Source organism: Loxodonta africana, chromosome 22 (genome assembly GCF_030014295.1).
Source record: "Loxodonta africana isolate mLoxAfr1 chromosome 22, mLoxAfr1.hap2, whole genome shotgun sequence".
Classification (NCBI taxonomy): domain Eukaryota; kingdom Metazoa; phylum Chordata; class Mammalia; order Proboscidea; family Elephantidae; genus Loxodonta; species Loxodonta africana.
Window position 1 is genome coordinate 317,116 of NC_087363.1, and position 16,344 is coordinate 333,459.

At 38.1% G+C, this 16,344-nt stretch overlaps 1 pseudogene; it reads right to left on the minus strand.

The window, feature by feature from the left end:
- Positions 1 to 269: 269 nt before the first annotated feature.
- LOC135228459 (olfactory receptor 5F1-like) lies at positions 270 to 1,661 on the minus strand (annotated as a pseudogene).
- Positions 1,662 to 16,344: the final 14,683 nt, after the last annotated feature.

Here is a 16,344-nt window from a genome sequence, read left to right on the forward strand (position 1 = left end):
AGAAGCGTATGTGTGTATGGATAGGGAAAGAGAGATAAAAAGTCAGAAGTTTAGAGTGGTAATAAAACTATAGCCCTGAAGTTTAACTTAAGCATCCCCTCCATGATATATATCAATTAAAAAGGAAAATCCATTATTACTCTAAAGCATTTATGAAATGTATGTTATATAGGTAACATTTATCTTAGGTAATGTTTATCTTAGAAGTGGTAAAAAGAGATTGAATGGATGGTCAAAAATATTCTATATGATTAGCTCCATGTGATATTGTGACTTTTGTCTCTGAACATTTAATCTTCTTTTTTCCACAGCCAAGAGTTCGTTATAAATAAACTTTATTTTTAAAGACCCAGTGAGAACATAGAATGATTATAACATGAACATTCCATGTTCCAGTATTAGTCTTCTAATGAATCGTATCCCTAATCGGATACAGATACTTGAGTATTAACAGAATGTGTTTACTCTGAAAATATTCTAATGGAAACCTTACGTTTGAACTAGGCTTTGAGAGTTAATTACTCTGTTTAGTTCAGAAAATAAACCAGGCAATGACAGAAATGAAAGATGCTTTTCCTGGTAATCACATTCCACAAAGCCTTCTTTACTTCCTTATTCCTGAGGCTGTAGATCAGAGGGTTCAGCATGGGGATAACCACTGTGTAGAACCCTATGCCACTTCATCCTGACTCAGGGAGTAGCTAGAACTAAGTCTCAAATAAGTATAGATGGAGGTTGCATAGAACAGAATTACAGCAGTCAAGTGGGAGGCACAAGTTGAGAATGCTTTGCACCTCCCCTCCCCTGAATGCATACGAAAGATGGTGAAGCGAATGTAGGAGTAGGTAGTAAGGATGACAAGCAGAGTTCCAACCCTATTCACACCAGCAAAAGTGGAAATGATGTTTTCATTCAGGTGTGCATCAGAAGAAGAGAGCTTAAAAAGAGGGGGGGTGTCACAGAAGAAGTGATGGATGATATTGAAACCACACAATGGTAAGCTGCTTACATAACTTGTATTAACCATGTAGTTCAGCAATCCTGCTGTAAAGGCCCCAGCTGCCATTTTAAGGCAGACTGTCCTGGACATGATTAAGGATTAAAGGATTGGGTTACATATGGCCACGTAGTGGTCATAGGCCATTAACGCAAAGAGGATGCATTCAGTTGTTGCCAGGGCGATAAAGAAATACATCTGCAGGAAGCAGCCAGCAAAGGCGATGGTTTTCTTCTCAGACAATAGATCTACCAGCATCTTTGGGGTGATGGTGGATGAGTAGCAAACATCCACAAAGAACAAGTTAGCCAGGAAGAAATACATGGGTGTGTGAAGTCGAGAGTCCACCCTGGTTAGCGGGATCATTCCCACATTCCCCAGGACTGTGAGTGTGTAAATCACAACAAAGAGCAAAAAGAGGATGATCTGTAGCTCCATGGTGTCTCCTAATCCCAGCGGGATGAACTCAGTCAGTGAGGTACAGTTTTTTCTGGTCATTTGTTACAAATATTTGTTTAAACTTTGTATTATGTTTAAATCGTTTCCTCTGCAAAACTTTGTAGGAAGAAGTAGAAATGCTAATGAAGACATTCACACATAGTGAAAAAAAATTACCTAGGATAATATAGTATAGTAAATGGAATTAATGAAATGAGAGAAAACAAATAGAGGACAAATGGAAAAGGCATTTGATTTTAATAAGCAATTATCTGTAATGAATCTGGGTTGTAGGCCTTCAAAATCACTTCTCTGAGTCCTCAGATTCCTGCTGTGTTTTTGAAAATGCAACATGTATTTTGAAAGAAAAAAAGATTTTTTTTTTCTTTTTTTATACCAGCCTACAATCAAATGCAAAGGATAAAAATATTCTTGCTGAAGTCTCTCCAATTCTCTGAACAAGTACATGGACTTAATTCAAGGATAATAGTTTCTATTCCTTAAAACTACTTTGTGCAATATTTTCCAAAATTCATGCATTACCTCTAGAAATAGCTTTTGTGTAACCCCAAGCAGCAAAAAAGTGACACTCTCAGCTAAGCGATATTTTAGAGTACTTTATATAGTCATGAAAAACCTTGCAATTTTCAAATGTGAGCCAAATTGTGTTTCTATTTAAAAGGCTGGTCCAAATATCAAATTTGTGCCAGGTAGCAATAGTCATGGTATCTCCCCATCCCAGTGAATGACATCACCAGATCCTTTGAACTTCCTTCCCAGATAGTGTCTCACCTGTGTAGTTTATCATTTTCTTTAATATTAGGAGTTCTTAGGTAGGGGTGAAAACATAAAAAGATGAAAAACTTCATTTTTAGAAAATGCTGTATAATGTTAAATTACCACTTTGAGTTTCCTTCTGAGTAAATACATGGTGAGACACTTTTATTTTCTTTTATCTCAGGGGGACTGGGGAACTGTGGTGGTTGTCTGTAGGTATTAATTGTGGTATCAATTCTCTAAAGGCAGAAACTCTAGTCTCAAAGCAAATATGACACTGAGCACATGCAAGTGTACTTCAAAGCTGTTGGGGTTCCAAGTTATGTGGAGCTTGCATCATAAGGTGGTCTCTGATCTCTGTGTAATTTTAAAGCCTTTCACCAAAGTCAATTTAATAATTTTAATTAATTAATCATATTGCCTCATTTTTGGTATTTTTAGATTATCTCACATAAACAGCAAAATATCAAATTCGTATCTTCCCCACAGTTACTGTTTCTGTATGTGAGTTCTTTAATAAACATATTTATATTGGCTGCTTTGAAGTCTTTTGTCTATTAAGTCCAACATCTGAGCTCTCACGCAGGCAGTTTTGTTGTCTCCTTGTTTCCTGTGTATGGTTCCCACTAATCTGTTTCTTTGCATGCTTTAACATTTTTTACTGAACACTGGACACTTTATTTATTTACTTACATATATATATATATAGTATTTTAGATGAAGATTTACAGTACAAACTAGCTTCTCATTAAACAATTAGTGCACATATTGTTTTGTGACATTGGTTACCAACTCCACGACATGTCAACACTCTCCCTCCTCAACCTTCGGCTCCCTGTGACCAGCTTTCCTGTTCCTCCTACCTTCTAGTCCTTGCCCCTAGGCTGGTGTGTCCCTTTAGTTTCATTTTGTTTTATGAGCCTGTGTAATCTTTGGATGAAGGGTGGACCTCAGGAGTGACTTCATTACTGAGCTAAAAGGGCTTCTAGGGGCCATATTCTCAGGGTTTCTCCAGTCTCAGTCAGGCCAGAAAGTTTGATCTTTTTTTGTGAGTTAGATTTTTGTTCTCCATTTTTCTCCAGCTCTGTTTGGGCCCCTCTATTGTGATCCCTGTCAGAGCAGTCAGTAGTGGCAGCCGGGCACCGTCTAGTTGTGCTGGACTCAGTTTGGTGGAGGCTGTGGTGGTTGTGGTTCCTTAGTCTTTGGACTAATATTTCCTTTGTGTCTTTGGTTTTCTTTATTCCCCCTTGCTCCAGATGGGGTGAAACCATGAATTATCTTTGATGGTTGCTCAGAAGCTTTTAAGACCCAAAGTAGAATGCAGAATGTTTTCTTTATAAATCCTTTTATGGCAATTGAGAGACTTGTTCCCTACACTATGGTCTCCACAGCCCTCAGGTCACTACTTTGATCCCTCAGGGAGTTTGGATGTGTCTATGGAGCTTCCACAACCTTGCCTTGGACAAGGAGTGCTGGCTTCCCCAGTATTGTGTAATTAGTGATTTTCCATTCTCACCCCCCCCCCCCAAGTAACCATAAAAGATTGTTTCTTTTTGTGTGGAAATCTTTTCATGAGTTTTTATGGTAGTGGTCTCATATATATGTCCTTTTTTGATTGACTTATTTCACTTAGCATAATGCCCTCCATGTTCATCCATGTTGTGAGATGCTTCACAGATTCATTGTTGTTCTTTATTGTTGTGTAATACTCCATTTTGTGTATGCACCATACTTTGTTTATCCATTCATCCATTGATGGACATCTAGGTTGTTTTCATCTTTTTGCTATTGGGAACAATGCTGCAATGAACATGGGCATGCATATGTCTATTCATGTGACAGCTCTTATTTCTCTAGGATATATTCCCACGAGTGGGATTGCTGGATCACATGATATTTGTATTTCTAGCTTTCTAAGGAAGCTCCATATCATTCTCCAAAATGGTTGTACCCTTTTGTATTCCCAACAGCACTGCATAAGAGTTCAAATCTCCCTGCAAGCTTTCCAACATTTATTATTTTCTGTTTTTTTATTATTATTATTATTCATGCCAGTAATGCCAGGGTGAGATGATATCTCATTGTGGTTTTGATTTGCATTTCTCTAATGGCTAGTGATCTCGAACATTTCATAATGGAACACTGGACATTTTAGATAATATGTTGTAAAAACTGTGGATACTTACCCGTCCTAGGGCTTACTAGTTTTGTTTGCTTGTCTATTATTGCTGACTTGGTTGGAGTATATTATTGAAACCTATTTTCCCTTCATTATGAAGCCTCTGGTGTTGCTCCTCAGAGGGCATAACCAAGGCATATGTGCAGTTGCCCTGGCATGATGGTTGTCAGGACTTTCTTTGACTATCTTTCCCTGAAGTCTCTATTAAGCTGTTGGCCAATCTGTCCATCAGTCTCAACTGCTAGACTTCGCTAATTACCAACTGATTGCTCTGTTGTTTTTTAGCAATGCCCTGGGACACAAATTTCTCCACAATTTAATTTGGCCCCCTTTACAGGGGTAGTTACTGAGGTCAGTCTTTGAGATTGAACTGAATCCAGAACAACTCTGCCTAATTATATCTTTCCCTGATTTTGTCTGGTAAACTAGCTGCCTTGTTGTTTGCCTGTTGCTTTCATGCTTACCTCCAGAATCTCTTTTATTTCTGATAACACTCTCAGGAATGCACTTCCCTCACATTCTATTCCTAATAAATCCAATTCCTTTGAGGAGAGCTTTGGAGCTTCCTGTTCTTACTGTCTGTCTTTCTCTCTGGGCAAGAAAGAGTTTCCAGCTTGGAGAAGAGGCAACAGTACATTTCTTCTAGAGTGACATCCCTGCTTTACAACCATGATGCTGAGCTGGGATGGCAGCCTCTCTTCTTCTAATCTTGCCTCTCCCAGTGTGGAACCACCACCTTAAAAGTTAACTGGGAAAGGTGTATGAGTCCTCAGTATTTTTGATCCATCAAGCCTGGAGTAGAGTTTCCACCTTGTAAGTGTCAGTTGGCTGGAGAGAAGAAGGCAGTCCCTAACTTCTTGGACTCACTCATCTGGAATTTAGTCTCTGCAACATGTAGCTGGTGAGAATAAAAGGTGGTGGCAGACTGTCACTTCTGGGGAAATACCATTGGCCTTGTCTGGGAGTTGAGTAGGGAGAGAGTCCAATATTCATGTCCACACTTACCAAAATTAGAGCTTCTATCATGAAGAGTTGGAAGAAAGGAAGGCAAGGAGTGGCTCATGGCTCACAAACCACAAACTTTCACTGTTTTTACCAAAGTTTAGTATATATTTTCCTGAATAAATGTTTGCTCATTTGTTTTGTGCTCTTTGGGCAAGTTACAGAGACTTTAAATGGTTGTGATTTTGTAATTCTATCAGTTATTGTGTTTTGCTGGGGACCAGGTCTGTGGAGCTTCTCAAGCTGTCATTCTAGAACAAGACCCTCTGACATGCAATTAACTTCATTAATTCAGTGTATTTGAGGGAGGCTGCAGGAGAAAGACATGGCAGTCTGCTTCCATAAAGTTTACAGCCTTGGAAACCCTATGGGGCTGTTCTACTCTGTCCTATAGGATCACTATGAGTCAGAATCAACTCAACGGCAATGGGCTTGGTCTATGTTAAGTCCAGGAGTCCCTGAGTGTCAAAAAAAGGTTAAATGCTCAACTACTAGCCAAAAGTTGAGTGATTCAAACCCACCTAAAGGCAACTCAGAAGATAGGACTAGTGTCCTTCTTCCAAAAGGTCACAATCTAGAAAACCCTATAGAGCAGTTCTACTCAGTAGACATGAAATTTCCATGAGTTAGAATTAACTCGTCAGTGCTAACAACAACAACAACATATTAAGTCCATATCTGGAATGTGAGAGTTGAGTGAGAGCTGAGATTTCAAGCAAATAGGAAAAACAATCTTTCATTTTTCTATGGAACTTGAGCTTCAAAGAGCTGAGTTCCCTTTGTTGACCTATACAATAGGCAATGCATTTTCCAGCTATGAAAAAATATTTACTGTCACCAGTAGCTTAGAACTTACTTAAAGATATTTCAGTCTACTTTTAGACAAAGGGTTACAAATAATAATTGACATATAATTAGGCAATTGGACAATTGTATTAAAAAAAAATCACATTAAATGTGAGAAGGCAGACTCAATTACCAAAGAATAAAAGAAATAAAAAACACTTAACAAAAAATGCTTGACTATACACTGTAACCAAAAAAAAAAAAGACTTTTTCATTTGAATCAATAAATGGCAGTCAAGGATGAACCCAAGTGAATTGGCAAATGAAGTTAATAAAGTTCTGTTGGCTGCCTTTAGGAAAAAAAAAAAATGCATTCCAAATTCAAAATTATATATGAAATGCTGAAAGAGGAAATAACTCACAATTAATTGCATACTTCCAAATAAGCTAACAAGTACCACAGACAGGTGGGGTCATAGTGAGTAATAAGAGCAGAAAGATGTGTTGATTCAAATAGTGAGGTGACAACTAGTGGGAAGGTTTATAAATATCTGAGGATAGACTATACTCTTTTCAAGTTAAAGATACAAAAGCCTGATCCCTGTGACAGTAGTATGATATTAAGACTACTAGCATCAGAGTCAGACAGTTTTAATCCTAGCAATAAATTATGTGAAACCTTGCTAGCAATAAACTAACTATATCCAGAGTTTCTGCAAACAACATAAACCCCAAACTAAATATATCCTCAACTTTACTTTTTTTCATCCAGAACCTGTAATACCTGTAATCACTAATATATCACACTACAAAAGTGGCTGTGGACACAGAGGGAGTCAGAGAGGACAGAGACAGTAGACATTAATGCCGTGATTAAAATAACTTCTGCAAAATTTACAAAATATGTAAGTATGTGAATAGTACGGTACCGCCTAGGTAAGTTGGAAAGGACTTGGGCAAGAAAGGCACCTTGAAGTGCAAGCTCTATTATCTTCAAAGTAAATCTCTCTCAAACCATATATCTTACATATATTTAATATAAACAGATACAACTATAACCCTTGGTTAAATGAGCAAAAAATCAAAAAGAATCAACATAAACGAAACAACAAAAAATAAACCCAAGTTGTGCCATATTGTGTTTTCCAATGTTGATTGCAACATCATCTCTCACTCCACGTGCTATGCTGCAATGTGACATTTTCACCGCTTTGTTAAGAAACATGGTCTGTCTCTCCCCCCGCCCCCGCCCCGGCCTCTGAGTGGACTTCTGATTCACTTTTTTTAAGAATGGAATGCAACAGAAGTAACTTTGCATGACTCCCAAGGGAAGGCCAGGAAGACTATACAGCTTCCACACTGTGTGCTAAGACACTTGTTTCGGGAGCCCGGAGCTGCTATGTATGATGTTTCAACTCCCTCAGGCTCCCATGTTGTGTATAACCTAGTTACATGGAGAGGCCATGTATAGTTGCTTTGGTCCACGTGCAATAACCAACATACAGTCCTGTGAGGGATGCCTTCAGATGGTGCCAGTCCTCAGTAATCCAATTATTCCCAACCTTCTGGTCTTTCTAGCTGGGGCTCCACTGTCTAGTAGAGATGACCCATTCCTGTTGTCATTCAATTCCTAGCCCACAGAATCTGTGAGCTTAACAAAGTTGTTCTTCTAAACCTCTAACTTTTGGAGTAATTTTATGTGTAGCCATAGCAGCTGAACCATAAGCCAGTAACTCCCTTGGGTGTTCAGATGGAAAGAGTTACTCCTTTTTTTTTTTTTTTTCTATCTTGCTGAGGAAAAATTAGTTATATTGAGTATGTTTATACAGCCACAACTGAATGTTATGGATGATTTAATGTAATTTTAAGGTTATTTTGAAAATGCACAACTTTCACCTTATAGGCAGATTTTAGAATTTGTAACTTAATGCTTGCACAAGTACATGACTCCATTGTAAGCTAAAACCAGTGTAATAAAAATCATGCTCAGGAAATAATCTGAAATTAACTTAATAGACATGTAAGAATTGTTTGTAATTTAAATATTATTTATGCTTTATTGGGGCCCTGGTGGCATAGTGGTTCAGAGCTCAGCTGCTAACTTGCTAACTAAATGGTTGGCAATTTGAGTCCACCAATTGCTCCTTGGAAACCCTGTGGGGTAGTTCTATTCTGCCCTATAGGGTCACTATGATTTGGAATCTACTCAGTGGCAATGGATTAAGGGTGTTCTATACTTTTCATACTGGGGAAATCATGATACTCAATGATTTGGGTTAATAAAAATCAGTGTGTTTAGTCTGAAATTTTAAAAATATTATTGAAAGACTAATACAGTCATGTGCCTTTTAAACATCCATGATAATTTCTGTGAAATAGAATTTTATGTGATTCGGACATTGTACAAACATCATATTGTATACAGGCAGTCCTTGGATTAAGAATGAGTTCTCTTCCAAAGTCTGTCTTTAAGTCAAGTGTGTACATAAGTCAGAACAGGTACGGTTTGTATCTAATGTCAGCCAAATGTTTGTATTAGTATATAGTATATATTTATGCATAAAAAATAAATACTTCCAAATACTCTAAAACATGTTAAATATAATATTATAATAATAATATTTTGATGTTCATCAAAAGTAACACTCATTTTTTTTATTATCAACCATTGTATGTACCTTGGCTTTTTAATATAATGGGCTTTATGGGAGTGGGTTTGTAACTATGGGTTATATGTAAGTTGAACATTGATAACCCAGGGATGATATAAAGTATAGTACAGTATACACACAAGTCAGTAAAATGGGCATTTATTATGATTATCAAGACATATGTATTATAGGTTATATATAGGTTTTGTACCACTGTAAGCCTGGCAGCCTGATCATTTTGTATACAAAGAATATGAGATACACATGTTGCAGGCAGGAAGGTGTTGTGTTCCCTATGTCCAGTTATGTCCACCAAGTCCCATTTTCTGATGGAGATTTCTGAACTCTACTACAACCGTGTAGGGCCACAGACTTACATGCAGTCGAATGTTACCTGAAAGGGTGTTATGCAGCACATGACTGTATTAACTTTGTACTTCTTTTAAGTGAAGGGCTGATTGAACAAAGACGATTATAGTCAGGCCCCGAGAGAACAAATTCTGAATGAGCACACTGGGAATTAATGAGTGTTTACAGTCTTTTTTTTTTTTTTCTTTCTTCTACCTTCATTCTGAACTAAGGTAGTTAGCTATCAAGAGGCAGTTACCAAAAGCATCTATGCAAGGATCTATATCAATTCAAGTAGATAATTTCAAGAGAGTCTTGGGTGTTTGACAGATGCCCAATTTGAACAAGTGGTTTTTAAGAAAGCATTGAAGAACATTATCTATTGAAGATGCTGTCACAATATTACATGCAACGGCCCTCACATATATGAGCTTAGTAGGTTTATGACCCAGAGATAAAAATGAGGGCATAAAAAACAGCAAACTTCTTTTGAAAAGCCTACTGCAGAAAGCTTGGACAAAAATAGATTTTAGCTGTTTTCTAGAAAATTTATTATATTACAGGTTTTTTTTTTTTTTTTTTTAACTAAACCATAAGGTTTTGGTAGAGGAGAGTTTAGGTATGGCACCATCCATGGAAAAATGCCAGTCACTTTTTTAAATCCATCAGGTGAAGACTATACTTTAAATTACACTATTTCACAGTTGGTATCTGATCAATAGCAAATCTTTAGCTCTGTATCCTCAGTTTCCCCATTTAGGCCAGAAGGTTCTTGATTAGCAAAGCTCTAACATTTTTTCATTCCAAGAAAGGATGAGTTGCTCTTCCAGACAGCTAAGGGCTAATTATTAACAATAAAGAAAATGCATTTACAAATAATCAAAACAAAATCATATCAAATGCCAGGTTTTCCAGTGGAAGAACTTAACTAAATGTAGAGGTTCTTCAATCTTCATTCACCCAAAATAATGCTTCAAAAAATTAACAAACATACAAACAAACAAGTTACCATCAAGTCAGTTCCAACTCATAGCAACCCTTTAGGACAGAGTAGAACTGCCCCATAGGGTTTCCAAGGAGCAGCTGGTGTATTCGAATGGCTGACATCTGGATTAGCTGCCAAGTTTGTGAACACTGCACCACCAGGACTCCCTTTTAGCTGGTAAAAAAAAAAAAAAATAGCAAGGACAAATTCAATTCTAAATGTAAACTAAACAACTGATTTTAAAAACACTAAAAATAAATATTTATTTGTTTCATATATATATATATCCAAGAGTTTGTGTGCCTATGCATATGTATGTACATATATATATATATACTTTACTTTTTTTTTCCCCCCTGACTGGTGCCTTGTTTTCACAGCAAGTTTTTACTCTATCTTCTGGCCTACTCCTCCTTCTGGTAATATTGATTGGCTGTCTGGCCCTCAGTGGTTTCTCTTGTTGCTTTAACTGCCTCTGAGAACTAGGCATCTGATCTCTGTGGGTTCTCCTCTATCCAGGACCCATTTGTGAGCAACATCTTTTGCCAGTATCATGCACTGTGACTCACGTTACAACTATAGAATTCAAGGCCCTCAACAACATCTTGACATTCAGGTTTGTTCCAGGAAAGAAAGAGAAGACCAAAATGGATGTCAGAAGAGACTCTGAAACTTGCTTTTGAATGTCGACTAGCTAAAGCAAAAGGAAGAAATGAAGAAGAAAAAAAGCTGAACAGGATATTTCAAAAGGCAGGTGGAGAAGACAAAGTAAAGTATTACAATGACATGAGCAAAGACCTGCAGATAGAAAACCAAAGGGAAGAACACACTCAGCATTTCTCAAGCTAAAGAACTGAAGAAAAAAATTCAAAACTTGAGTTGCAATATTGAAGGATTCTATGGGGAAAATATTAAATAATGCATGGAGGATCAATAGAAGATAGAAGGAATACACAGAGTCACTACACCAGAAAGAATTAGTAGACATTCAACCATTTCAGGAGGTAGCACATGATCAGGAACTGATGGTACCGAAGGAAGAAGTTCAAGCTGCACTGAAGACATTGATGAAAAATAAGGCTCCAGGAATTGACAGAATACCAATTGAGATGATTCAACAAACAGATGCAGTGTTTGAAGTGCACACTCATCTATGCCAAGAAAATTGGAAGACAGCAACCTGGTCAACCTACTGGAAGAGATCCATATGTATGCCTCTTCCCAAGAAAGGTGATCAAACCGAATGTGGAAATTATCAAACAATATTGTTAATATCACATACAAGTAAATAGAGAAAAGAGTGAAGTTGTCAAGGGTTTCATTCTACTTGAATCCACAATCAAGGCTCTTAGAAGCAGCAGTCAAGAAATCAAAAGACCCATCGCATTCAGCAAATCTACTGCAAAAGACCTATTTAAAGTGTTATAAAGCAAAAATGTCACCTTGAAGACTAAGGTCTGCCTGACTCAAGTCACGGCGTTTTCAATTGCCTCATATACATGCAAAAGCTGGAACAAGAATAAGGAAGACTGAAGAGGAATTGATGCCTTTGAATTGTGGTGTTGGTGAAGAATATTGAATATACCATGGACTGCCAAATGAATGAACAAATCTTGGAAGAAAAAAGAGGATGTTCCTTAGAAGCAAGGATGGTGAGACTATGACTCATATACTTTGGACATGTTCTCGGGAGGGATCAGTCCTTGGAGAAGGACATCATGCTTGGTAGAGAGTCAGCGAAAAAGAGGAAGACCCTCAATGAGATGAGTGGATACAGTGGCTGCAACAATGGGCTCAAGTACTAGGATTGTAAGTATGGCACAGAACTGAGCAGTGTTTCCTTCTGTTGTACACAGGGTGGCTATGAGTCGGTACCAACTCCATGGCACCTAACAAGAACAACATGAGGTAGTACTCTCTCTCAATTCTTTCACTATAATTATATTTGGAGGTGATAGGTATTCCCAGTGTCTGACTTTCAATGACTGGGACAAAGCATCCCCTGTCCCTACTCCATGACCAGAGAGACAGAATTAATCACTGATTGACAGAATAAGGGCTTGTATTATTTCACTTCAAATAGCGTGTTCCCACTTTCACCACTTGCTTTGGGGCTAACGGTCCTGGTGGCCCAATGGTTAAGTGAACAGTTGCTAACTGAAAGTTTGTTGATTCAAACCAACCCAGTGGCTGAGGGGGAGAAAGACCTGGTGAGCTGCTCCGGACTCTGCTGCTTGGGGTTACTCTATGTTATTTCTGAGGGCACCTAACTACAACAGTTATTAGGCAGCAGGCGCCAATGAGAACCTTAGTGCTAACCTGTTGTGTAATACACCGTTTGTCAGTAAGACTGTGACTACAAGTCAACACAGATTTATGTGGTGTCCAATGATCTACATAAGAAAAGAATACCTAAGTGTATACTCCACATAGGGAGGATTTGAGGACAATGAATAGACTATGACAGAAGCCTGGGGTCAGAAAACAGAATGTACACATTACATCTTCCCTTGTCCACATTTAATACCACCACGTCAATGGGAGAGAGTCTAACAAACGATTCCTTGATAAAGCTGGGAAATGTTACCAACTGAAGCTTTGTTCATTTATGGAAGAGGAAGGGAAACAGGTATATTTTATGTGGTATATGCTATGCCCCCCAATTTTTTTAACCAAATTACTGCTACTTCATACAATGATTCCCACTTCCAACATTTTCCTTTGGAAGTTTGCTGTGATTTGACTTTGTTTTTGTTAGACATTTACTTTATATTCTACATATACCCTCATGATCACCTCCTTACAGTCTGCTCTGTATATTCTAGTCCTCTTATTCCTTCTTTCATGTTTTCTTCTCTCCTTCTTTGCACAACAGTGTATATATATATATATATATATATTTATATATATATATATACAGCTTATACAGCCTACTATGTGCCAGGCCTTAAGTTATGCATTTTAATTACAGCAGCCTGAAAAAAATCAAGACCCTGCCTTCATAGTCTTTTCAAAATTTCATAAATCTTTCCTCTAATCTCAACCAAAGTAGCATGTTTTCTCTCACCTACAAGTAATCTAGGACCATAAAGAGGTATCTGTCTGTTCCAGGGTGGTACAAATAGTTTGCTCTCAGCTACTAACCAAAAGGTTGATGTTTTGAATCTACCAGTTGGCACTTCAGAAGAAAGACTTGGTCATCTACTTCCGTTAAGATCACAGCCATTGAAAATCTGATGGAGTACAGTTCTACTCTGAACTACACAAAGCTGCCAATCGACTTGATGGAAGCGGGTATCCTAAAACAAAGGACAGCTACTTAGAGGAAAGTGTTAGATGTTCATATGACACACATTTGAAGTTCTACACTTATAGACTGAGAAAACAGTTGTCAACATTGGAAATGTAGATCTCAAAAAAAGATGACCAAAGTTATGCATCTGGGAGAGACCTTCCAGTAAGGAAGTTTGTACTAATGAGTACAAAAAGCTAGAAACCCCTGGAAACAGCACTCTCAGCAGGAAGTAGAAATCAGATCAAAATTTCCCCTAGTATACTACAATATGCCTATAATATATATATTAGCATGTTTGAGTGTGAAGTGTTACAGAGTTGTCACGAATAAGGAATGCATTAGTAGCCCCCATGGAGTGGTGGAACATCCTTAGTGCTGTGGTATACAGTGTAACATTGGTCCTTCTGGACCTCAGGATAATAATACTCCATGTAAGGACAATTGTTTTTGACTGCTTCCACTCCGATACCACACCATCCCTGTCTAGGGACACCTCTTGCCAGAGGTCTTTCCCTTTCAAACTTTGTCCCTAAATTTGCATTTCTACATTTAAGCTGGGAACTAGGATGACAAAAATCACGACCTCTGGCATTTTTCTATCTAAAACAAGCACTACCTAAGGAAAAATAAGAAAGATGCTTCATCCTATTTTCACATCTTAGAGTAATAAACTTTCTCTCTTGCTTCCCACATTTTTCTACCTTTGGCGAAAAGAAAAATTCACAGAAGCTCACACCCTCTGTGTCACGGTCCTGTGAAGTACAGCTTCTAGTGGGCATCCAGCCTGCGTTGGGCTCAGCCAAGTGCTCCCATATGCATCTGTTGGTTGAAACATCTCAGTTGATATTTCCTCAATCCCTGGAGCCTTGTTTTTCACTAATGCCTTCAGTGCAGCTTGAACTTTTTCCCTCACTACCATCATTCTTGGAAACGCTAGTGGAGTAGTGCTTCAGTGCTGCGGCTGCTAACCCAAGGGTCAGCAGTTCAAATTCGCCAGGCGCTCCTTGGGAACTCTACGGGGCAGTCCCACTCTGTCTTGTAGGGTTGCTTTGAGTCAGAATTGACTTGACGGCCCTGAGTTTGGTTTCTGGTTTGACCATCAGTTCCTGATCATATGCTGCTGCCTCCTGAAATGGCTGAACATCAATCAATTCTCTTTGGTACAGTGACTTTGTGTATTCCTTCCACCTTGTTTTTTTTATTCCTCCTGCATCATTCAATATTTTGCCCTTGATTCTGTCAAAATTGCAACTGAATGTTTGAATTTTTTATTCAGTTCTTTCAGCTTAAGAAATGCCGAGTGTGTTCTTCCCCTTTGGTTTTCTAACTCCAGATCCTTGCACATATCATTACACTACTTTGTCTTCTCAAGCTGCCCTTTGAGGTCTTCTGTTCAGCTCGTTTTCTTCATCATTTCTTCCATTCCCTTTACTACTCAACCTTCAAGAACAAGTTTCAGAGTCTAGTGTCTTCTGACATCCATTTTGGTCTTTTCTTTCTTTCCTGTCTTTTTAGTGGCCTTTTACTTTCTTCAGGTTTGATGTCATCCCAGAACTTGTCTGCTGTTTGGTCGTTAGCACTCAGTTGTCAAATCTGTTCTTGCTACAGTCTCTAAATTCAGGTGAGACATACTGAAGGTCTTATTTTGGTTTGCATGGACTTGTTTCAATTTTTTTTATCAGATTCAACCTGAACTTGCATACGAACAATCGAAGATCTGTTCCACAGTCAGCCCCTGGCCTTGTTCTGACCAGTGATATTGAGCTTTTACATCATCTCTTAGCACAGATGTAGTCTGTTGAATTCCTGCTTATTCAGTCTAGCGAGGTCCATTTGTATAGCAACCACCTCTGTTGCTGAAAAGGGGTATTGTTAAAGAAAACGTTGGTCTTGAAAAATTCTATCATGCCATCTCTGGAGTCATTTCTGTCCCCAAGTACATATTTTCCAAATACCAACTCTTCTAGTTTGTTTCCAAATTTTGCATTCCAATTACTAGTAATTATCAATGTATCTTGATTGCATGTTTGATCAGTTTCACAATGCAGAAGCTGGTAAAAATCCTCAATTTCTTCATCTTTGGCCTTAGAAGTTGGTGCATAAATTTGTGTAACTGTCATATTAACTGATCTCCCTTATAGGCTCATGGATATTATCCTATCACTGACAGCGTTGTACTTCAGGATAGTTCTCAAAATTTTCTTTTTGACAATGAATGTGACGCCATTCCTCTTTAATTTTGCATTCCCAGTGTAGTAAGCCTTATGATTGTCTGATTCATAATGGCCAATTCCTGTCCATTTCATCTCACTAATGCCTACAATATTGATGTTAATGTGTTCCATTTCATTTTTGAAAATTTCCAATTTTCCTGGGTTTTTACCTCATATATTTCGTGATTCCAATTATTAATGGATATTTGCACCTGTTCCTTCTCATGCTGAGTCATGCCACATCAACAAATGAAGGTCCTCAAAGCTTTACTCCATCCACATCATTAAGGTTGATTTTAGTTTGAGGAGGCAGCTCTTTCTCAGTTGTATTTTTAGTCTTTTCCAATCTGAGGGGCTCCTATTCTGGCCAGATATCAGGCAATGGCCCCCTGCTATTCATAAGGTTTTTACTGGCCAATTTTTTTTTTTCAAAAGAAAACCACCAAATTCTTTGGCCTTGTCTGTCTTAGTCTGGAAGCTCAGCTGAAACCTGTCCACCATGAGTGACCCTGCTGGTATTTGAAATCCCAGTGATATAGCTTTCAGCATCACAGCAACACGCAAGCCACCATAGTACAACAAACTGACAGATGAGTGATGAATAGTCACAGAACTCCAAATCATGAAGAAACAAATTAAATCACAAATAGGTGCAGATTTTTAGCTAATGATT